This window comes from Marmota monax, unplaced genomic scaffold, assembly GCF_021218885.2.
Source record: "Marmota monax isolate L192 unplaced genomic scaffold, Marmota_monax_Labrador192_F-V1.1 WCK01_AAM20220418_F8-fsc00028, whole genome shotgun sequence".
Taxonomy (NCBI): domain Eukaryota; kingdom Metazoa; phylum Chordata; class Mammalia; order Rodentia; family Sciuridae; genus Marmota; species Marmota monax.
The window spans coordinates 17809855-17834447 of record NW_026694779.1 but is presented as its reverse complement, the minus strand read 5'-3'; the positions used below and the strand labels follow the sequence as shown (position 1 = coordinate 17834447).

Sequence of the window (24593 nt, the reverse complement as noted above, 5' to 3'; positions counted from 1 at the left end):
TCGATCCAAGAACCTGGGTTAGATTGGAGGCCTGAGGGCTCCTCCTTTCCTTCCAGGCAGGACTCCGTCCTGCACTGACTCATTTACACAGAGCAGACTGGGCCACGCTCCCAGAGACCAGCCTGGAACACTCTCCCCACGGAACTGATTCTGGAAACATCTCCCTCCTGAATACTGCTGTATTTAAAAACTAGTTACAGAGCAAGAGGTAGAATTAGAAAAACACTATTTTAAATCCCCAAATGAAATACCAGATTTAGATGGAAATCATCAATGGACAAACTCCCACATGAAAGCTACTAGTTAAAACCGCTAGATGAGCTCCGTGGTAGAGCAGCCAGGTCCAACCCGCAGGGTCCCAAAGATAAATCTAAGGAAAAACTGCTAGATGACTGAGGGTGACATTGCCCAGGTCTGTGACGGAAGGGAGCCTCCGGCCTGCAGAGCAGCAGGTGTGCAGGAGCAGAGACCTGCGCAGGCCGCGGGGAGGCCTGGGAAGCGGGGCAGAGGCCGTCTGAGTCTTACAGAGCGTGGGAATTCATTCCTGCTACTTAAGAGCAGGTCCATACCCACCTCGGGGATCCACCTCACCATGACCTGTGCTCAGCACAATGGAGCACACCCCACCCTGGAGAGGCTTTAAGTGACGTCTGCCCTTTGCTCGGGGAGCAGTGCTCAGCCAGTGGCATTCACAGTGACAGTCCTCACTTCACGTGAGCTTCCTCCCTGGGGACATTCTGAACCCAGCTGGGAGGCAGCGGGTGTGGCCAGGGAGTGCCATCCTGGGTCTCTGTGCCCCTCTCCTTGTTCACGTTCCCCATCTTGTAAAACAAAAGCCTCAAGCACTTTAGGGAAGGGACGCACTCACCCGTGCTGCAGGTCTACACATCTCAAGAGAAGTGGTACCCTGGAAGGCTCTTTTGCCAGAGCTGGGCTGTGTTTGCACAGCTGCTCCGTGAGGGGGATTCGGCCCCAAGTCATCCACCACCACAGCAGGAGCCCAGAGCTTGCTTCTGAAGTTAGAGCCTGTGACCTGCACACTGCCCATGCTCCGTGGAAGGAGATGGGCTTTAATTGCACTTGCTTCATTCACTGCCGCGTACAAGCACCTCTGTTCTGCCCTCCCCTCCAGAAGCAGAAACCCGGGAGGGATCCCCGGATGATGACGAGGAACAAGTTCACTAATGGAGACTGAATGGAGCAGTTGAGAGCTGCTGTTCTGATTAAAATGAGGAACAGCTAAGAATCCATGCCGGCAATTTGGAGGAAGCTCTAAGTGTTTATTTTTAACACATTACTTATCATCTGTGAAGGAAAGAGGCAGAAAACTTGTTGCCTCAATTAATTGAAAGAAATAAGCTCCGAGAGAGAGGCAGGGTTTAGCAAAGCTCTTGCATTGACGTCTACCAGTGTTTCTAACCGTTGGGTTGAATCAACTGGATACTGACCATTTAGCCAGATTCATCCACCTGATGTAACCACCCAGACGTTTTAGTTTCCACATCTGAAGATCTTAACTTTACAAAAAGGGAGTGTCGACTGATAGCTTTATGACTCTCTGAGTTCTGATTCTTCCTGTCTGCACCGTGATTTCTCCAGAGACCAGTCTTGACCTTTGTGTTTATGTGGAGAACCCAGATTGTTGTAGGCTGTGCCTGGACAAGGCTTGTGCCAGCCCCCACGCTGGGGCCTGATGGTGCTCTGCCGCTGTGCTGGGTGGTGGGTCTGGTGGGAGGACTCTGGGCCCTGGAGGTGGAGACCATGATGCCTCCACTTTTCCAGAAGTGAGTCTTCTGTCAGAACAGGAGAGGGTCCTGCAAAGCCTTGCTGCCCACCATGTTCTGGCTCTCCTGCACAGGCCTGCCTGCCCTCCACTCTTCCATCACTCCTGTGGTGCCAAGATCTTGACTTCTCGGCTACAGAACCCTGGGCCCAGATGAACCTCCTTCTTTTATAAATGGCTTGGCCTCAGGTCTTCTGTTGCAGCAACGGAAAATGGACCAAGACGGAAGAAATGGTTGAACTCCAGGTTCTGGTAGACATGAATGAAACAACCGACTCATGTTCACCCACGTGTCAGTTTAAAACATCTGACAGAAAAAAGAGAGCTGCCGGGCTCATGCTGTTTCTTTAATGTGAACAAAATCACTCACGTGGTTTAAGGCACTCACATTCTTCTGGCGGCACCAGCCTGGCTGCTGTCCTGTGGTCCAGCCCTGCCTCCAGGCAGAGTTCCTCCCACTGACCCCTCCCGCTCACTCCAGCTCTGGGTCAGCCAGCCACCAGCCTCCAGAGACGCCTTTGGTCTGGGCCCCGGGCTTCCCAAATGCCAAGCACCCTCAGGACCCAGCCCAACGTGGTCTTCCTGAGGCCACTCTCTTCACAAGCTTCCTGCCCCTTAAGAGACGTCACCCAGTGAGTGACAGGGCCTCAGCTCCTCTCCTGGAAGGCGGCACCATCCCCCAGTCGGGCCCCAGGGTCTAGCCTGCCGTCTGCACTCTGGTCACTGTCGCTGGTTACACAGAAGGAGAAGCAGCCACCTCCACTGCTGGGGGAGGCTGGGGGAGGCTGGCGGGAGCCAAGGCCAAAAACAAGAGCACAGCTCCTCACGGAGCTTCACCTACTAAAGGACAGCGCTCTCTCGCAGTTCCACAATCTGAAAGCAAATTCAAGGCATAGACAGGGAATAGTGACGAAGAGAGAATTGCAAATGCAATTCACGATTCAGAGAATCCATAGGATGAAAATAGAGATACTATGGAGCTTTTAAAATGATAATTAAATCTTATATTAGACAAAGGTGCCAAGAACATGCATTGGAGAAAAGATAACCTCTTCAACACATGGTGCTGGGAAAACTGGAAATCCATGTGCAACAAAATGAGATTAAACCCCTCTCTCTCACCATGCACAAAACTCAACTCAAAATGGATCAAGGACCTAGGAATACAACCAGAGACCCTGCGTCTAACAGAAGAAAAAGTAGGCCCTCATCTTCATCATGTGGAATTAGGCCCCAACTTCCTTAATAAGACTCCTTCGGCACAGGAATCAATAAATGGGATGGACTCAAACTAAAATGTTTCCTCTCAGCAAAAGAAACAATCTGTGAGGTGAACAGAGAGCCTACATCTTGGGACCAAATATTTGCCCCCCACACATCAGATAGAGCACTAATCACTAGGGTTTATAAAGAACCCAAAAAGCTAAACACCAAAAACGCAAATAACCCGATCGATAAATGGGCCAAGGACCTGAACAGACACTTCGCAGAAGATAATGTACAATCAGTCAACAAATACATGAAAAAATGTTCATCATCACCAGCAATTAGAGAAATGCAAATCAAAACCACTCTAAGATTTCACCTCACTCCAGTCAGAATGGCAGCTATTATGAAGACAAACAACAATAGTGTTGGTGAGGATGTGGGGAAAAGGCACACTCATACACTGCTGGTGGGACTGCAAAGTGGTGCGGCCAATATGGAAAGCAGGATGGAGATTCCTTGGAAAATTGGGAATGGAACCACCACTTGACCCAGCTAACCCTCTCCTTGGTCTATACCCAAAGGACTTAAAAACAGCAGGCTACAGGGACACAGCCACGTCAATGTTTATAGCAGCACAATTCACAGTAGCTAAACTATGGAACCAACTTAGATGCCCTTCAATAGATGAATGGATAAAAAAATGTGGCATATATACACAATGGAATATTACCCAGGAATAAAATAGAACAAAATCATGGCATTTGCAGGTAAATGAATGGAGTTAGAGAAGATAATGCTAACTGAAGTTAGCCAATCCCCCAAAACCAAATGCCAAATGGCTTCTTTGATATAAGGAGGCTGATTCATAGTGGGGAAGGGAGAGGGAGCATGGGAGGATTAGACAAACTCTAGATAGGGCAGTGGGGTGGGAGGGGAAGTGAGGGGACATGGGGTTAGAAATGATGGTGAAATGTGATGAACATCATTATCCATTATGAAGACACGAATTGGTGTGAACATACTTATATACAACCAGAGATATGAAAAATTGTGCTCTATATGTGTAATAAGTATTGTAGTGCATTCTGCTGTCATATACAAATAAAAATTAAAAAATAAAATAAAATTATGATTAACCCAACACTCTAAGTTTATTTGGCACTAGAACACTTCCCATTGAAAATCATTAAAGAAATGATACGACTCAAGGTGTTGCAACTACAAGTATAAATAATTTTTAAAAAAGGAATCAGTTCAGATCTACAAATGAAAGCCACAGCTGTTTGGGAGGAGTTTGTGGGTGGGTTGGACAGAGGTTCACTGGACGGTCCTGGGCCTGCTGCTCTGTCCCCCTCCGTGGTCCACACCTATGCCACCTGCAGGAACCCGGGGGGGGGGGGGCACAGCTTGTAAACATGGCACCACGACAACGCAGGTCTCCTTTCCAAAGGGAATCTGGTCTTAACGGGAGAAATGAATTCCATCTCCAGGCTTCACTTGGTTGGATAGACAATGGGAAAATTTCAGCCTATTTCTACTTTTTCCTTACTAAATGAAGAATTAGAAAATAAGAAAATTCATCCCAAAGTAAATGATCTCCCAGTTATTGACTTGCTTGTTGCTAAGCCTTTCAGGACAGACACGATCATATTATGGCTGATGAGCCCCAGGTGCTCCACGTGACGATAACCACACACCTCCCCTGCTGCACCTATACACACAAATGTAACACATCCTACTATGTGTCCCAGATGCTCCACATGACTATAAACCCCACAGGTGTCCATCAGGTGAGAGCACACCTCCTCTGTACCTGTACACACCCACATGTCCTACTGTGTGTCCCAGATGCTCCACATGACTATAAACCTCACAGGTGTCCATCAGGTGAGAGCACACCTCCTCTGTACCTATACACACACACACATGGCCTACTGTGTGTCCCAGATGCTCCACATGACTATAAACCTCACAGGTGTCCATCAGGTGAGAGCACACCTCCTCTGTACCTATACACACACACATGTCCTACTGTGTGTCCCAGATGCTCCACATGACTATAAACCTCACAGGTGTCCATCAGGTGAGAGCACACCTCCTCTGTACCTATACACACACACACACGGCCTACTGTGTGTCCCAGATGCTCCACATGACTATAAACCCCACAGGTGTCCATCAGGTGAGAGCACACCTCCTCTGTACCTCTGCACACACACATGTCCTACTGTGTGTCTCAGATGTTCCACATGACTATAAACCTCACAGGTGTCCATCAGATTAGAGCACACCTCCCCTGCTGTACCTGTACATACACACATGTCCTACTGTGTGCCCCTATTGCACCACGTGACTATAAACCCCACAGGTGTCCATCAGGTGAGAGCACACCTCCTCTGTACCTTTGCACACACACACATGTCCTACTGTGTGTCCCAGATGCTCCACATGACTATAAACCCCACAGGCGTCCATCAGGTGAGAGCACACCTCCCCTGCTGCACCTGTACATACACAAACATGTCCTACTGTGTACCCCTATTGCACCACGTGACTATAAACCCCACAGGTGTCCATCAGGTAAGAACCCACCTCCTCTGCACCTGTGTACACACACATGTCCTACTGTGTGCCCCAGATGCTCCACATGACTATAAACTCACACGTGTTCATTAAGTGTGCGCACACCTCCCCTGATGCACCTTTACATGCACACACATGGCCTACTGTGTGTCCCAGATGCTCTAGAGGACTATAACCCCCCTACCTCCATCTTGTGAGATGTGCTGTACCAGTGCATATGAGAAGCTCCGTCAGATGCTGATCCCCACCACACAGTAGGCCTGCAAGCTCATTTACGGGTGTCTGCACAGCCTTACACCAGAAACATCCACTGTTCAGGTCATAGGATCTGTGACAAACCCACAAAGCTCATGACCTTGTTTCTGGAAGTCTTGAGAATCACAACACCCGCAGACTGGTGCAGGCGGGTATCAGACTTGCTTGGTCCGCTGCACCCAGTCGAGACAGCTTCCCTGCAGTCCTATCCGTCTCACACTAACTGAAATGTCCAGCAGCACCTGGACGTGGTTAATCTGTAAGCAGGTGGAGAGCTCCACACTGGTACATATTTCTCCATCTTCACGTCCTTTCCCCCAGAGAACCAAGGGGGAGAAGTTACAGCCTGGAGAAGCATATTGCAGCTTGTATGGACGGCCGGCTGGCACAGTGGCCGTTAATAATTTAATAATTTGAATGACCTCTCTAAAGCTGAGCACTGGCACGCAGCTGGGCTGTCGGCAGGGGTGCGGGGGGAGCCAAGCAGGACATTCTGGGTAGCTGACGGGGCTCCTCTGGGAAAGTTCTGATCAAAGGAATGATTAAAGGGACATCCAAGGGTCAAACTTTTTAAAACACCCAATTTGGACATTTTTGTTCGAGGAGATGTCAGTAATTAAACATGCATTGGCCTTGCTGAGTAGGAAGGATGTTCTCTCTCAGCCTCTAATCTGCTCCAGGTAGGTTCCAAAGGCCGAACGCACTGAGGGTAAGTCCTCGTGAGACACGGATGACTGTCCCCACCTCCTGTGACTGCAGAGCTCGAGCAGGTTAGCGCAGAGTGTGTCCACATGGAGTAGACAAGGTCCTGCTCATGCCCACATTCATACACAAGCCAAGCTGGCAGTGTTGGAGGCAGCCATTTGGTCCATGTCCCCAGGGTATTGGATGAAGGAAAGGGAAGACCAGAAGCTAGGTCTCTGACACCCAGATCAACAGCCTCTAGGCTTCATAAGTGGAGGCAATGTGAGAATGACCCTCCACAAACCAAACGCCCACGTCCCCAGGTGAGCTTGTGTAACGGGAAAGGAGGGTCAGGACATTGAGATCTGGAAGCAACGCTCTATTAGTGGCACTGCAGCCCAGAGGGATAATTCCCAAAGCCTGAGCCCAAGAGCAGCAGCGCTTTTAAGTTAGACATCAGCAAGTTTCAGGTCCATCAAGGCCAGGGAGTTGGTGCAATTCTACTGGAGGGTGCATGCTGTCGCCCTTATGTGGACAAGCCGGTCAGCAGCCTGAGGACTCTGAGCTCATACGGCTTAGGGACTTCCACTGCACTCAGCCTCAAGGGGGATGTGCTGTCCCTGCTACTTCGTTTCCTGCTTCTGCTACTGTGGCCACCTTGCTGCAAGTACCTGCCGCCAAGCCTCTATGGTGAAGTGTCAGTAATCAAAGCTGCTGTGCGTCCACCTGCAAACCACGACCTGTCAGCCCTTCAGCTGCCCAGTTTCCATTCTGCTGTGCCACACTGGGACTTCACCTCTCTCAGTACCTGGCTGTCATTCACACCCAGCTCCCCAGGCCCAGGTCAGATGCTGAGGCCCAAACAAAGCACAGTCTCAGAGCTCTGAGGAGGCCTGAATCCCATGACCCAACCTGCCACTCCAACTGCCGGAGCTCATCGGCATCACCAGGACTGCTGGGAAAGCCATCAGATCCCAGGATTGGTGGTTCTGGACTGTGGTTCTGCGTGTGCGTCACTCGTCCATGCAGCCCCTGGGTGTGTCTGCCCAGGGTGCAGCAAGAAGGCATCATCAATTGGAGGAGACGTCACAGTCCAGCCAGGGGTCAGGGAGGTAGCATCCCTAAGGGCCAGGTCTGCAGCATGAGCATTCACAGGAAGGTTCCAGCACAGAGGTGGACAGTGAGTCAGGCCGCCTGGGTGCATGAAGGGCACGGAGCCCCAAAAAGGTGACAGACACATCCTGCTTGCTAGGATGGCCCAAGAGGTTTCAGGAGAGGGTGGAGCAAGGATCAAGGCAGAAAGAGCTGCAGGAACAGAGAGAGCCAAAGCAGCCTCCTCTCTGCCAGCAGTGGATGTGAGCTACTCAAGGACTCCCCGAGGCAGAGCCGTCAATTTCCCCCACAGGGAAAAAAGGGGCAGGGTTTCTGACAAGCTCACTCACAACAAGGTGATGAGGTGCGGGCACCCAGCACTCATCTCAGGCTTTCTGTCTGAGGATGAGAAGTTGGAGCAATAGCAACATGGCCGGCACTCAAAAGGCCAGGTCTGAGGCGCTAGGAGCCCTCATCACCCACGGAGGAGTCAGGGTCACTGCCCGGCCTCGGACACCGTGTGAACCAGCCGCAGTGCCTGGCACAGAGTGTCCAGCCCCGGGACTGCCGCTCCAAGTCCACCGGCAGGAATGAGAGCAGGACAGGCCCTCTACCAGGGGACCCGGGGACACTCTCGGAATGGGAAGGAGGAACCTAGGCCTGTGCCTGGAAGCGCAGCCTGGTCTGGGACAGGTTCCACAGGCGGCTGAGGCAGGGAGAGGAGAAGGGACTGTCCTTGCAGAGACACTGCATGGGGTGGGCACAGTGAGCTTTGTGGCCTGCTGTGGCTCAGGTGCAGAGGAGCGAGGAGCTTGTATGGGCCTGGCTGGGGAGACCTGCAGGGTGGAGAGGGCCTGTGGAGTGGAGTGCAGCTGTGAGGGCAGGCGCCAGGAAGCCCTCAGGAGGGCATGGGAGGAAACCCTGGTGCTCACGCCAGGCTGGCGTCTGCGAAGCAGCTCTGCCAAGCGCATGGCAACTGGCTTCAGCTAAGCCCCCACGTTGCCATCCTCAGAGTGGAAATGACACCTACGGCAGAGGTCCTGGAGCACTGCGCTCACACTGCACTTGTCCGCTCTCCGGTACCCACCCTGGTCCCTGGTGAGTCATGCTCTTCCTGCAGCCCCAGGTTAGAGGCAGGTACAGCAGGGGACAGGGCCAAGCACTTCACGCACTAACTCACCTGATCCTGGGAAGTAGGTGCTCATGCACCCTTCACAGACAGGACACGGGGTCACGACCACAGGGACAGACAGCAGCAGGCCAGCATGGGACCTGCAGCTGGGGCCCTCGCCACCCCCTGATCCCCGGGGGAAGGAGTGTGCATGTGGGAGAGCCCGGACACCCAAGGCTCTCCCTGCAGCTGCCCGGCTCCAGACGGCCAGGCAGGTGGCCCCTGCTGCTCAGCTTGCCCTGTGTACAGGTCCTGGGGGAAGACCTGCTCTGGATCATTTTCAATCCACCCTAATAGTTTCCTCAACCTTGTAGCCAACCTGAGTGGAGAGGGAAATGAAACTGGCTCTTTGCTACAGAGGCATCAATTTTTCACCACACTGTCACCGAGCATTAGTGTCACAGCCCTGGGAAATGCTGACGGGCCACGAGCTCTGTGGGCACGCAGGGCTGTGAGGCCTGTGTGGAACGGCACGGGTTTCCTCTGGCTCTCTTCTCTTTCTTTGGAAGGAGCCACCCGTGTGCACTGCCGGCTGGACTCAGGCGACTCGGAACGGCCTTCATGATCCTGGGCTTCTGCTTCCCGCCTGGAGCTTCTGTAGCAGCGAGAGTCCCACTAAGTGTTCCCACTCCTATCCTGGGTTCCCACTTCAGGTTGGAGGCCTGAGACAGAGGCCAAGGTGATCCTGGACACAGCCCAAGCCTCTGGAGCTGCAAGCTGGGCCCCAGGCGGCTGTGGACACAGCACCAGCAGGACCGCCTAGGCCCTGCCTAGGGCACACCCCCGCCCTGCCTAGGGCACACAGCTGGCTCTCAGCTCCCCCAAAGCAGATGCTGACAGGGCTATGGAGGGGGAGAGAGCAGGGAGCTGTCCCTCCAGGGGCAAGGAGCTGGCACACCTCCCAGAGCCCCCGCCTGCTACAGGTGAAGACTGCTTCCGGAGCCACGGGCTCTCCAGCCCTTTAAATTCAGCAAGTGACCCCTGGGATGGGGAGGGGCTGGGATGTGGGACAGAGACTTGCAGCCTTCCCTGGGAAGCACACCAAAGACACGTACTGAGAAGGCCCAGGGATGCCTCGGGGTGTCCCCTAGGAGGCCAGGTACACAGCCGCCTCACCCTGGGGGTCAGGGACAGTCTTCCTGGTGGCTTGAAGCACTGAATATTCAGGACCAGAAAGTTCTAATGAATCACAGAAAAGCAACTTTGCTTCTAGGGACCACATCAGGTGCTGGTAGCACTAAACACCGAGTTCCAGGGATGTGACTGTGCAGCCACCTGGCCACCCACTCTGAGGGCCACACCGATGGACTCTGAAAAGTATCTGGTGACCACAGACACAGACTTGCTGAGGCAAACGTGGCAGCCTGTGGGCACAGCGAAGGCATATCTGGGGTGTGCTTGTGAACATGGAGCACGTGGGTAGGTACCTGGGGGACGGGTAGAGCCCAGGACCCCGGCTGCCGTAGGCAGCTGCTCAGTGGAGCTGAAGAGCAAAGCCAGCCAAGCGTCTACTCACTTGGACATGGTGGTCTTCCTAGCTGAGGTCTTTGGTGGCAAATCAAACATTCTATGACACTGTTTTCCAATTTTAGGCATTTCCCCAGGTGGACTCTCAGGGCTGTCATTTCCAAAGTTCAGTGACACTGTCCACTCACCATCTGCCCTGCCGTCCTGATGTCTGGGCACTGATGGTGGGATCGACACACACGTGGCCCAAGGACACCATCCTACTGACCATGCAGGTGCTGGAGGGAAGGAACCTGGAGGTGCCCAGGTGCACAGTCACTCCCAAATCGCTGCCCCGACTCAGCCCCTGCTGGGTGACGGCAGGTGAGCCTCACCCAGGCAATCTCCCTGTGGCCTCTCCAGGAGCGACATGACGGCCTGACCTCTTCCAACATGGCCATGTGGCAGCTGCAGGATGCTGAGCCCTACATGCAGCCTTCTAGAGCCAATGGATCTGATTGGTTTGTCATCAATGACGGGCCGTGGGTCCCTAGCAGGTGTCTGCTCTCACTCTCCCTGCCCCCCAGCTCTCCTGAGACTCATCCTCCAAGTTCTACGGAAGCTAAGTTAAGAACCATGAGTGCTCTTTGAAAGGGGCAACGTGGAAGGGGCACAGCTGGGGCCAGAACACAGCTCTCTTGGGGGCGCCTGGGACAACCGGGAAGGGTCCAAGTCCAACATCCGCGCCTGGGCCTGCGTGGGAAAGTGGCTCACATTCGGCATGGCCAGAGCACCCTGGCCCGGTTCCCTGAGCAGGCATGTGGGCAGTGCACCTCCTGACACTGTCGCTCACTGGGGACAGACAAACCCGCTCCCCCATGTCAGTCAGCTGTTGAGACATGAATGAGGGAGAGAGAACCCCAATCAACTACGTTAAACGTCAAACTTCAGGAAAATACTGAGCGGAGAAGCAGCACCCATCCCCATGTGACCACCGGTCCTCAGGCCACGTTCCAGCCCTGGCCGAGCAGAGGCGAGTGCATCTGGAAGCCGCTCAGCAGCCCGAGGCTCCACTGTCCCACCCCTCTTTCCCAAAGCTTGCACTTTTGGTCCCATTTGTTTAAAACAAAATCAAGTTATTACTCAGACCTGCCATGCTTCAGTCTCCACCCGGGGGTCTTCTCTTTCTGGACTCAACAGCTCCCGTTTCTCTGGCCCTTCCCTTTTCACGTACAGTTTGTGAATATCCTTCTCCAAAATGATGCAATGACAGTGTCCACTGTATGGAGCCCATCCCCAGTGTGTTCCGAGGCGTGGATTCTGTCAAGTAACTGGCTGAACATATGTGAATGCCACTGTTTCGCCTACTGACCACCCTTTGGTGCTAGTCTGGGTGCCAGGGGGACACACCTTCATTTCTTGGAACCCTGAGCTGGGCTGGATATCTCCATACCCAGCAATCACGCTTTGCCTTCACCTCCTTCCTAATTAAGGGAGCAGCACGCACTCGGCAGGCTCATTTGCTTCCATGGACGCATTTCCAAAGGCCACGGAGTCCATCAAGAGCCACTTGATATGCACATTCCAGGCACATTAAGGAGATGACATTAATTGCCAGAGACTCTAATTGGCTTTATGACAGTGCTCGGGCCAGTGGCTGGGAAAAGACATCCCAGAACAGCTGTCCGAGCCTCGGCCTGCAGTGGGGCATGAAAACCAGGAGCCGCCACCCCAGGCCCTCGGGCCCACCCTCCAGGAAGGCCTCACGCAGGCTGGAGGGGTCTCTGGGGGGGCACCGCATGCCTTCAGCTCTGCCTGACAGGGGCTGCTCTTAGAGCCGCACCGCCCAGCCTGCCAGTCATCAGGTGAGGGTCAGGAAGGCTCCTGACCACGAGGCCACAATCACACCTCCTCTACCAGGCGTGGATTCCATGATCAGAGATGACGCTGGGGACCAAGGAGAAACCAACCTCCATCTGCCAGGAGCAACAGGCTTTAACAATGACACAAGGGCCTCAAATGGTCACACTGCTTCCTGACCTGGGTCAGCAACGGGCATCACCTCTGCTTTTCTCTCGACGACGTGAGCTGAGAAAGAGCAGGCCCGTGACTGCTGCCAACACCGCAGCCAGGTGCCACTGCCAGGGCTCGCGTGGCAGAGAGCCCAGCCAAGGACAGGAGCTCGGGCCTGTCCCTGAGTTCTGTGCCTAGTGCTGACCACGCGACAGGACCATCAGTCACAGTGGCCTGCAGGCAGACCCCGTGCCGACACTGGGTGGGCTGCGAGGAGCTGTGCAGAAGCAACCAGACCCGTGGGTGTTGTTTCCGCAGCCCCCAGACCTGACTTAGAGACGACCTGTCTCCGTATCCCCTGGGACTTCTCCTCAGAACTGCAGGATCAGGATCAGGGACACAAAGCCTCCTCTGGGCCAGTCTCTATCCCTTCCTGTCCCCACATGGGGCCACGCACAGAGGGGAAAGGTGAGTTCACAGAGGCTTCAGCTGACCTGGGGCCCTCAGCTCTGGTCTGTAGGCCACCTGGCCAGGGGCTTCAGCTGACCTGGGGCCCTCAGCTCTGGTCTGTAGGCCACCTGGCCAGGGGCTTCAGCTGACCTGGGGCCCTCAGCTCTGGTCTGTAGGCCACCTGGCCAGGGACTTCAGCTGACATGGGGCCCTCAGCTCTGGTCTGTAGGCCGCCTGGCCAGAGGCTTCAGCTGACCTGGGGCCCTCAGCTCTGGTCTGTAGGCTGCCTGACCAGAGGCTTCAGCTGACCTGGGGCCCTCAGCTCTGGTCTGTAGGCCGCCTGACCAGAGCCTTCAGCTGACCTGGGGCCCTCAGCTCTGGTCTGTAGGCCGCCTGACCAGAGCCTTCAGCTGACCTGGGGCCCTCAGCTCTAGTCTGTAGGCTGCCTGACCAGAGGCTTCAGCTGACCTGTAGCCCTCAGCTCTGGTCTGTAGGCTGCCTGGCCAGAGGCTTCAGCTGACCTGTAGCCCTCAGCTCTGGTCTGTAGGCTGCCTGGCCAGAGGCTTCAGCTGACCTGGGGCCCTCAGCTCTGGTCTGTAGGCCGCCTGACCAGAGCCTTCAGCTGACCTGGGGCCCTCAGCTCTGGTCTGTAGGCTGCCTGGCCAGAGGCTTCAGCTGACCTGGGGCCCTCAGCTCTGGTCTGTAGGCTGCCTGGCCAGAGGCTTCAGCTGACCTGGGGCCCTCAGCTCTGGTCTGTAGGCCGCCTGACCAGAAGCTTCAGCTGACCTGGGGCCCTCAGCTCTGGTCTGTAGGCTGCCTGGCCAGAGGCTTCAGCTGACCTGGGGCCCTCAGCTCTGGTCTGTAGGCTGCCTGACCAGAGCCTTCAGCTGACCTGGGGCCCTCAGTTCTGGTCTGTAGGCTGCCTGGCCAGAGCCTTCAGCTGACCTGGGGCCCTCAGCTCTGGTCTGTAGGCTGCCTGACCAGAGGCTTCAGCTGACCTGGGGCCCTCAGCTCTGGTCTGTAGGCCACCTGGCCAGAGGCTTCAGCTGACCTGGGGCCCTCAGCTCTGGTCTGTAGGCCGCCTGACCAGAGGCTTCAGCTGACCTGGGGCCCTCAGCTCTGGTCTGTAGGCCGCCTGACCAGAGCCTTCAGCTGACCTGGGGCCCTCAGCTCTGGTCTGTGGGCCGCCTGGCCAGAGGCTTCAGCTGACCTGGGGCCCTCAGCTCTGGTCTGTAGGCCGCCTGGCCAGAGGCTTCAGCTGACCTGGGGCCCTCAGCTCTGGTCTGTAGGCCGCCTGGCCAGAGGCTTCAGCTGACCTGGGGCCCTCAGCTCTGGTCTGTAGGCTGCCTGACCAGAGGCTTCAGGTGACCTGCAACTCTCAGGTCTTTTCTGTAGGCTGCTTGCCCTGACAGTACTTCAAAGAGCCGCACCTGGTGTGATCACATTAGTCTGCAGATCCTCTTTTCTGGCAGTGGGCAGGGGCTCCCACGCTGCAGGTTGGGCCATCCTCTGCTGCTCCAGTGGCCCCTGACTCCACTCCACAGGGCTCTGCGCGGCAAGGCCTGGGAACCTCCCTCCCTCCAGAAGGATTGCAGGCAGTCTACCACGGGCACAGGTCAAGTCCAGCAAGGAGCAGCAGGAGCCCGAGGGCCAGGGCTGCACGGAGCAGACAGAGGACGCCCCCAGCTCAGCCAGAGCTCGGAGGAAGGCGGCCAGAGCAGAAGGTCCCAGAGCAGATCCTCTTGGGCCCAGCCCTGCCTCACCCCGGAGTGTCCACTGCTTTCTGGGCCTCTGCTTTCCCTTCTGGAAGGTGGGAATAACAAGGTGGTTTTCAGAATCGATGGAAACACATTTTCAGACTGTTCAGCACTGGCGATACAGTGATCTACATACAATGATCTAAACGATCCAAACCAAGTCTGGGGTGAGCACCTGGGGTGAAGGGCTCCCCGGTGGGGTGCTCAGAACAACAAACACCAACACGAGCTTTGGCTATTTTCATTCCCTGGCCTGTGGCCAGCCCAAAGTGACCATGTAGGGGGAGGGAAAGTGCTTCAACCTGCCCTCTCTTTCCTAAGAGGAGCAACCAGGAGCCCAGTGTTCAGGAGGACTCCGAGGCTCAGCTGAGCTCCGTAGACGGGGCGGGGAGCATGTGGAAACATGCCTGGGAGCCTTGCCTCCTGGACGGAAGGGTCCCACTTGTGCTGTTTCTGACCCTCCTGTCAGACTTCTCTCTCCTCGTTCTGGGACAGAGACAAAACGGTGACCTCCAAGTCTTTCCCACCAGCAGCAGATCACAGAGGCCAGTCCTGCCCTGTGCTACAGCCAGGCCTCACCCAGGGAGGCCCGCGGCGATCTGCTCCGGGAGCTGGCTGCCCACAGCGCCCTCTCAGGGCGACGGGCCCAGCCCAAGGCCACCCGAAGCCCTCCTCAGCCAAGACAGGAGGACATGTTCTCCTCAACAGGAGAATGTCTACAAGAAAACCCAGAAGAGTCCCCACAGCTCACACCAGGCAACCCCGAGTCAGCCCGAGCAGAGGAGGCTGCCGTCCTCCTCGTGGGCTCTGTGACCCTGTGGTTCCCTCTGACCCTGAATGCCATGCCCTGTCACACTGCCCAACCAGGCAGGCGGGAGAAGGCGCCACAAACCACTTCCTCAGACGAGCCCGAAGCTTCCTCCTGCACAGGGCTCAGGGCACATGTGGAATAAGGGAAGCCCTCCCTGGGGTGTCCGCCGGATCCTACCTGTGCTCCTCCAAGCTGCCCCCACTGCCCGAGCCTGGCTTCTTCCTGTGGCGAGTTCTCAGGCCACCGAAGAGAGGGCTCAGCTGACCAGGCCCTGTGTGCCGACGGGGAGTCACCTCGAGAGGCTCGGGCTGGTCTTCAAGGGCCTCGCTGGGACAGGGTCACCTCTGCGCTCAGGTTAGCACCAGTTTCCTGGTCAGGCCACAGCGTCTCAAGGACACAGAGGAGCCCACTGTCCCCTCAGCAGTGCCTGAGTGCAGGGGAGTGCAGACCACAGGACTTCCCTGCCGGCCACTGCAACGTGTATGAGCACGGGCAGCAGGCAGACAGGTGGGCGCGGCTGGATTCCAGTCGGACTTTACTTAAAACAGGTGTGGGCTGGGCCTGGCCTGCGCGTCGGCCCTGACCCAGCACAGATAACGTTAATAGATCTCCACGGTATGCAGTGGGAGTTGCCCTGTGGCTGAGTCCCAGCAAGGACTCGACCACTGTGTGGCGAGCAGCCACGGGGTGGCGGGGCACAAGGGGAGCTACCTGCTGGTTTGTCATAGGCACTCTCAAATCTGAACTCTCTGCCACAGATTATGCTCTGAAAAGAACAAACATGTCAATAAAATAGGGCTGAAGAGAGAAAATGGGCATCTGCCTGCTAGAGGTCAGCTCCCCTAACGACAGCTCCCGGCTGCAGCAAGCACCTCCCCAGTGTAGGTGACCCGGGGTGTCACCTACAGGGTGACCTCAGTGGAAATACGGCCAAGGGAGCTCTCAGGCCCACAGACCAAGTTAGTGTCTGGTTATGAAGCGAACTTTACAACCAAACAACCTGAATTCTTTAATCTCCCGAGCCCACATTTTCTCACCCTTGAATAATGGATCTACTCTGCAGCTCTGTGGCCGGGGTGTAAATTAGATAATGTGCGTAAAGTGCCCAGAACAGGTCCTGGCGTTATCAGCCACGAAGACCCCAGGACTGTCCTGGTGCGAGTATCCACAGTGTGACGGCTTCCACAGACCCCTCTCCTCCATCCCCGAGGATGGTGGGGGAAGAAGGGGAAGGGGAAGGAGAAGGGGCAGACAGACAGAGAGATGGAGAGAGCGCGAGGCCAGGATGATCACCTGCTCCTCCCTTAACAAAATGGGTGTGAGCCAGCCCTTCCCTCAGGGTCTCTGAACTCAGGCCCCAGGCGGCCACTGCCTGGGCTCTGGCCTACTGACTCTGCCACGCTGCCCGCCTCGCCACCCACCCCCAGCCTGGGCTTCGTCCCCTCGGCCATCAGCTCTGCATGTGCAGCCAAGCAGGTGGCAGGGAGCTGACGTGTTAGAAAGGGAGCTCGGCTAAGGGACCCCCAGCAGATTTCTGGAAATGGGAGACTTTGCTTTGGCTCCCATTGTTACAGGGACGTCCAGGGAGCCGGGCAGCACGAAGACCCCCCTTCAAGCCCTGAATCTGCGCTCAACCCAGAAAGACTTCAGACGCGTTGCTTAGAGTAGCCGGAAGGAGTTTATTGAAGGGATAGAAGGCGAGGGAGACACTCAAGGGGAGGGTGGGTCCTCTCAGGAGGGGGACCAGGGGTTTCTCCTGCACGCCTTTTATTGGGGATCCCAGAGAAGTTTCCAGAGAGTCCACACAGGTCCACCTCTTGACTTTTGTCTGACAGCAGGACGACATCAGACTTTCAAGTCCCCTCTGCCATGGCCACTCTAGGTCACCGACCTTGGCCCATGCTGACCGGTTCTAACTGGATCCTTACCCATACATGCTTACAGATTTTATGGTTAGGAGGAATCATCATGATTTCCCAGGGTTTCAGGATCTGGTCACAAATGTCCCCCTTCAGGGTAACTTGGGTCCTTCTCAACATTATTCGGGGCCTGCATGTCTCCTGCAGTGAACAGGTAGTTTGCTGAGGAAGGTGACAGATGCCGTCCACTGAGGCCAGGCAGGGTACAGGTGAATTGCTTCTTGGAAAAGCAAGCCTGTGGGGGTCAGCACAGCGGGCCCCGTTTATAGACTTATTCCCTTAACCTCGTGTTCCACCGTTCGTATCTGTCTGTCCCCTAATAACATGAGACTGGAAAACAGGGGTACTTCCTCTAGACCAGCACACAAAGACATACGGCTTTGTTTGCAACACCTGGCCTTGGTGGTTGGAGGAGTTCCTTAAGCCAAGTTGGTTTCACAGGTGAAAACCGCGTCTAGAGTCACGGGCTTTTCTTGGGGGTGGGGCTCTGGGGTGGGCTGTGCAGGAGCCCTGGGTCTGCAGAGTCCAGGTGGTGAGGTCTGAGAGCTGGAGCGCCCACCCGCACCAAGACTTCCAGGGAGAGGCGTGAGGGTCCGAGGCGAGGCATCAGGCCCCAGGGTTACAGAGGGGTAGAGAGACCCCAGACCTGCTGCAGGGGCCTGTGTTGTCCTCCGAGGCACCGGAGGGCCTGGACAGTGAGTCCCACAGCAGGGACACCATGGCTGCTGATACCTGGCCTCGTGAACCCCGGGGTTTCTGTCCAACCCCGAGGAAAGCAGAGGTGCCCCGAGCCATGGCCGGTCCCACCAAGCCCCACGCCAGAGATGCTGAGTCCACGTAGCTCAGGTTGGGACCCTAAGGGGCGTTTTCAGCACACCCCAGACGCGGACAGACGTTAGACAGAGACACTTTCCGCTCTGAACTGTCCCCACGTGTCCCAGGGATTTCCCCTCTGAAGTTACAGGGGACGCTGCCCTCCACGTGAGGCCCGCTCTTCAGCCCGCCCTGTCTGGCCATCCAAGGGTGGTGGGAGGAGCAGGCTTCCTCCCCTCCGCCCAGGCTCACCCTAACAAGGTCAGGGTGGCCGGAACCTTCCGTGACAGTCACAGGGATGGGTGGCTTCGTCCTCCCAGGCTCCCGTCCTGCACTTCTGCCCTCTCACAACGCCTGAGCACAGTCACTGGTGTCAGGGTCTCACAGATGGTCAGTGGGGTTTCCAGAGCTCCCGGCTGAAAACCTTCCCCTAAGACGCCGTCTTCTCTCACTCTCATTTCCACTTCTACAGACAAGAGGGGGCATGTGAGTGTGCACCCCAACACCCGCAGGCACACAGAAGGAAACCGCGTGAGCCCCAGGGGAGGCGCTATCAGGCTTCCACGTGGGCAGTCACGACCGATTTGGCTCCAGGTTCAGCTCCGAGCTCCCCGGCAGGCAAAGAAAATGGCAAACGTTTTTCTAATCAAAGTGGGTACAGGAGATGATGAGGAAAGATGAGCCTGTGGGTGGGGACACTGGAACCGGCTGCTCGTCAGGCTGCTGCAGTCAGGTGACTCCAGTCGGGACAACTGTGACGGGAGCAGAAGAGACTCCTCCCTCACTGCCACCCATGTCTTGTTGATTTCATCAGCTTTTTGGCCAGAAACCTAACTCTTGGTTTTAGGATGGTCAATGGGAGTGAGTGGAACTGTGGCCCGGCTCCTTGTCCTGTCCCCCACAAGGCTACCGGGCCAAGTTGGTCCATGGTGAGTCCTCGGCCTCGAGAGGGCAGCTTTAAAAATGCTTTGACACCAACACTATTCAGCACTACCTAGACCTCAGCACTAGCTGACACCACCTAGAGATCAGCACTATTCAGCACCACCTAGACACCAGCACTGGCCTGTACCACCCAGACACCAGCACTATTCAGCACCACCTAGATACCAGCACCATCCTGTATCACTTAGACGCCAACACTGGCTGACACCACCTAGATGCCCGCACGGGCCAGCACCACTGCTGAGCTCTGTCTCATAGGGGTGCTCCCCATGAGTACTCACGGCCTATCCACAGCCATCTGAGCATCACTACTGGAGTGAGCCCAGGATTACAAGTGTGGAAGTTTGCGAAAGGGGTGGAGCCAGTGTCCTCTGTGCACCTTGCTGCAGGGTGCTGTTCCCCTGAGTGGTGCAAGTCCCTTCAGGACAGGACCTGCTGCTCTCTCCCATTTCTCTTGTACGTCACCTCACAGTCCGGTGTCTCTGGCTTGGGGTCACCCCGCTGCCGTGCTCTCCCTACCCAGCCCAGCTCACCTCCTCCCGTGTTCTCAGCAGCATAGAGCGAAGGTGTGGGTGGAGCCAGGCTGTCCACCCCGTCCATGGGCAGCCCAAGCTGACCTGACGGGAGCCTGCTTCTCCCTGCCGGGAGCCTCCTTGGTGGCCATGGACAGGGCCTGGCTGGGAGGGCAGACGGCTTCCTTGCAAGGCCTCGTGGGGTGAGAGATGGGTGGCACAGGACCCGGCTCCTGGGCCTCCAGCTATCAGGGTCTCGCAGGCAGGACTCCGTGAGGCCCAGGGAGGTCCTAGCAGTGCCAGGGGCCAGTGGTTCCCGACCGAGTTGATGGATCTGGTGGACCATTCCTGACAGGTGGAGATGAAAACCAATTCCTCTGCTGAAAGGAAGTCTTTATTCTTCACACAAGGGTGGTGAGCAGCATGGGGTACAGGGAGAACTGGGTCACAGCTGCCATTTCCTGTTATGTTCGGTGTCCCCAGGCCCTCTGGGGAGTGCTAGGCCTGAGCTAGGAGTGTAGCAGCTCAGCCAGGAAGCACTACTTGTGACATGGGCAGGGGAGAAGCCACGGTGGGCAGGCAGAGCCCTCCCAGGCACACAGGTCTGGTGGCCCCCAGGACCCAGACCCCTGAATCCCTGTGCTGCTCCGCAGGTGCCCCCCGGGGACTGTGACTTGGCTCAGGGGCAGGGTCAGCGGGGAGAGTGACAGCTAGAGGCCACCAGGCCACCACACGATTGCAGCCTGTCAAGGGTCTGAGCCTGCAACCTGCCAGGACCTGCAGCGCGCCTCTGCCCTCTTGGTGGAGTGTGATTTAACACTCCACAGGAGGGGCCATGCACACTGGGACCCTCATTGGCACAACTGCTGTGAACACGAGCAGACACACGCCAGACCAGGGCACAGTCAGCGTGGCTCGGAGGGACCAGCCTTCTCTTGGACTCACAAGCAGACTGACACCTGAACCCCTGTGTGAGCAGAGGGGGCTTGTAGCGACGGTCCGTGGATTTGGACAGCACATTATTTCATGATAAATCAATACTAGGTACTTTACATTCAAAGGCGACTGTCACCTCGGACAGCTGAGCTCAGGAGATGGGATGTGGACGGGTGCCTTGCCCTGATGAAGACAGAGGGCCGGGCAGAAACTGACAAGGAGACTCTCTTATCACGTCTCCTCGGTCGCTGGCCTGTGCGATTAGATACCAGCCACGCAGAAACTGCCCTTCAACCCATGACCACCGCTGGCACTGCACGGTGGTGGCTCACCGTGTCCTGGCCCGGGGTGTGCAATCACCCTGCCCTGTCTGCAGGCCTGCCGCACTGCCCCTGTGCCCACCTGTGCACCTTGATGTGCTGTCTCTGGGCACTGGACTGTGCTGTCACACTGCCATGTGCCTGGGCAAAGGCAGAGCAGCAGATCCACAGAGCTGCTTGCGGCTCATGAGCTGAACACTTGATGACCTAGACTCAGGGGTGTCCCAGAGGTCTGGGGCATGCAGCTTGGGTGGTCTTTTGACAGCCAGGTCATGGCCCAGGACTGTCACTGGGCTCATGAGGACTTCCAGGCGACTTGGCCTCTGCAGGTCCACTGGCCAGGATTTCACAGTCAGGGATGGGACTCTCCTTGGAACCTGGGCACTACTTAGACCTCCACACACAGACTACACACCATAGACCACCGACCTGGTCTACACCATCCAGCACACATAGAATACACACCACAGATCACAGACCTGGTCTTCACCATCCACCACACACAGACTACACACCATAGACCACCGACCTGGTCTACACCATCCAGCACACATAGAATACACACCACAGATCACAGACCTGGTCTTCACCATCCACCACACACAGACTACACACCATAGACCACAGACCTGATCTACACCATCCACCACACACAGACTACACACCATAGACCACCGACCTGGTCTACACTACCCTCCACACACAGAGTCCACACCATAGACCACAGACCTGGTCTTCACCATCCACCACACACAGACTACACACCATAGACCACCGACCTGGTCTACACCATCCAGCACACATAGAATCTACACCATAGACCACCGACCTGGTCTACACCATCCAGCACACATAGAATCTACACCATAGACCACAGACCTGGTCTACACCATCCACCACACACAGAGTCCACACCATAGACCACAGACCTGGTCTTCACCATCCACGACACACAGAATCTACACCATAGACCACCGACCTGGTCTACACCATCCACCACACACAGAATCTACACCATAGACCACAGACCTGGTCTACACCATCCACCACACACAGACTACACACCATAGACCACAGACTTGTTCACCTGAGCTCAGGTGAACAGAACCAGTGTGGGAGGGCACGGACCTCAGGCCGGAGGCTCTGCTAGGAAGACTGACATGCACCCCTTACACACGGTCTCTCCAAGAATCTGCAGACACTCAGCCCCAAAGGGCAGCACTGTCCCACTTCCTGAACTGCCAACTAGGTTGAGGTGACCTCTTGCCCAGTGCTTCAGTGTCCAGGGAGCACCAAGACCACCCCCTGCAGGTGGGGTATAAACTAACACAGCCCTTATGGAAAAGAGCAGAAGATCCTCACAAATCAGAAACAGTCTTCCATCCAGGTAGGACCCAAAGGCAGCGGGTCATTGGACTTCCACACACAGGGCAGCACTGTTCAGAACCGCCCAGACAGGGACAGCCGGGGTCTGTGGGCAGATGGAGGGTGAGGAAACGGGATGTGTGGGCGTAGGTGGAAGATGGGAGATTAGCAGAGGATGGACACATAGGTAGACACAAATGGATGAGACATGATAAACACGTGGGTGGCACACAGACAGGTATGACTATCCCTCATCTCACCACGAGCTGCTGTTGGGACACACACGAGCCTAAAGGAGAAGACAGTGGCCCCACGAACCTGGCCAGACCCGGGGTTGAGCAGGTATCTGCTTCTGCAAGAGCTTCTCAAGGGTCAGACCTGGTATCACACTCACCTCACCTTCCAGCCTGAGCCCCACCCCACCTGCCCTGGACAGAGTGGGAGAAGAGAGTGAGGCTCCCCGTGTCCCTGTGTCCCAGCACTGTACAGGGCTGCTCTGAGGGTGGGAGAGTGAGGTTCCCCATGTCCCTGTGTCCCAGCACTGTACAGGGCTGCTCTGAGGGTGGGAGAAGAGAGTGAGGCTCCCCGTGTCCCTGTGTCCCAGCACTGTGCAGGGCTGCTCTGAGGGTGGGAGAGTGAGGTTCCCCATGTCCCTGTGTCCCAGCACTGTGCAGAGCTGCTCTGAGGGTGGGAGAAGAGAGTGAGGCTCCCCGTGTCCCTGTGTCCCAGCACTGTGCAGGGCTGCTCTGAGGGTGGGAGAAGAGAGTGAGGCTCCCCGTGTCCCTGTGTCCCAGCACTGTACAGGGCTGCTCTGAGGGTGGGAGAGTGAGGTTCCCCATGTCCCTGTGTCCCAGCACTGTGCAGGGCTGCTCTGAGGGTGGGAGAGTGAGGTTCCCCATGTCCCTGTGTCCCAGCACTGTGCAGGGCTGCTCTGAGGGTGGGAGAAGAGAGTGAGGTTCCCCGTGTCCCTGTGTCCCAGCACTGTGCAGGGCTGCTCTGAGGGTGGGAGAGTGAGGCTCCCCGTGTCCCTGTGTCCCAGCACTGTACAGGGCTGCTCTGAGGGTGGGAGAGTGGGGCTCCCCGTGTCCCTGTGTCCCTGTACTGTACAGGGCTGCTCTGAGGGTGGGAGAGTGAGGCTCCCCGTGTCCCTGTGTCCCAGTACTGTACAGGGCTGCTCTGAGGGTGGGAGAGTGAGGCTCCCCGTGTCCCTGTGTCCCAGCACTGTGCAGGGCTGCTCTGAGGGTGGGAGAAGAGAGTGAGGCTCCCCGTGTCCCTGTGTCCCAGCACTGTGCAGGGCTGCTCTGGAGGGTGGTGGTGGCCTCTCCCCGTGGAGCCACCCTGTGCAGAGGGCTAACCAGCCTCATTTCACAGGGACAGCTGGTGGATCCTGCCAGAAACCAGATGCACAAGGCTGCTGTGGGTTAAAACCCCAGGCCCCTGTGGGCCACTCTGTCACCCCATCTCCGTGTCATAGCAACCTGGCTCCTAAAGCCCAGTGTCTGTCACCTTTCCCTCTGGGACACCCTTGGGCACTGGGGGCTGCCATATGGGTGCAGAATTTTGAGTCTTGCAGGGCCTAGTGCAATGTGCGGAAGTCTACACTGGCCGTTCCTGGAGCGGGATGGGCGACATCCGCAAGATCCACCCCTCATGGAACCTGCCAGTGCCCACAGGGAATGCAGGGAACCCACACATCAGACCTGGAACAGCAGCACAGCGCGTCTCACCTGGCTGGAGAGGGTGGGCAGCAGCCTGATGACCGCCTCTCCTCCCGGTGTCCAAATGTCCCATATGTGCACCAGACGGAGCTCGGACCTGACACCATGGGCACCGGGTGGCAGAGCAGTGGCTGTCGGTGGTGCAGGGATCGGGTGGCATGCCTGGGTCCACCTGTGTGATAAACGGCCACCGAGCTCAGGAGTTTGGCAGGGCCTTGTTGTTTATTTACATCAGCTGGCAATACTTGGCGTCCTTGTAGATTGTTTTAATGATCTGAAAATACGTTGTTAAACAGGAAGACGACTTAGAATGAAAAGACAAGCCACAGCCAGGAGAAAATATTTGCAGGACAAGCATCTGATAAAGGACTTGGACCTACTGTGCACAAAGAGCTCACCAAACTCAATAAGGAAGAAACCACTCAGCTTAAAAATGGGCTAGAGACCCAAAGACAAGGTACAGAGGGTCAATCTACCGGCACGGCCATCACTAGGGAATCTCCGTCCCAGCGTCAATGAGAGGCCAGCACACGCTCGTCAGAGGGCTGATGGGACACGTGACAATCCCAAGGGCTGTGACGGCAGGAACAGCAGAGCCCTGTCCAATGCTGGTGGAGGTGCATAAGCCACAGTGCTGTGGTGTGGACACAGAGTGTCCCCCAGAGACTCCCAGGGCTGGGTCCCAGGGCGGCGGGCAGAGGGGGGCCTTTGGGAGCTGACTGGACCCTGAGGGCTCCGACCTCAGCCGTGGATTGATCCACTGGTGGATCAGCAGTTGGATGGCGTCAGTGGGAAGCGGTGGAGACGCAGG

The 24593-nt window shown here is 56.4% G+C and overlaps 1 long non-coding RNA gene across 1 annotated transcript in view; it reads right to left on the bottom strand.

The window, feature by feature from the left end:
- LOC131423452 (uncharacterized) overlaps positions 1-24051 on the bottom strand; it is a 114855-nt gene extending 90804 nt beyond the window's left edge. Inside the window, exon 1 of the long non-coding RNA XR_009225055.1 lies at positions 23792-24051. This is a non-coding gene — a long non-coding RNA (uncharacterized LOC131423452). The remainder of the gene's footprint in view (positions 1-23791) is intronic.
- Between the last annotated feature and the right edge of the window lie 542 nt (positions 24052-24593).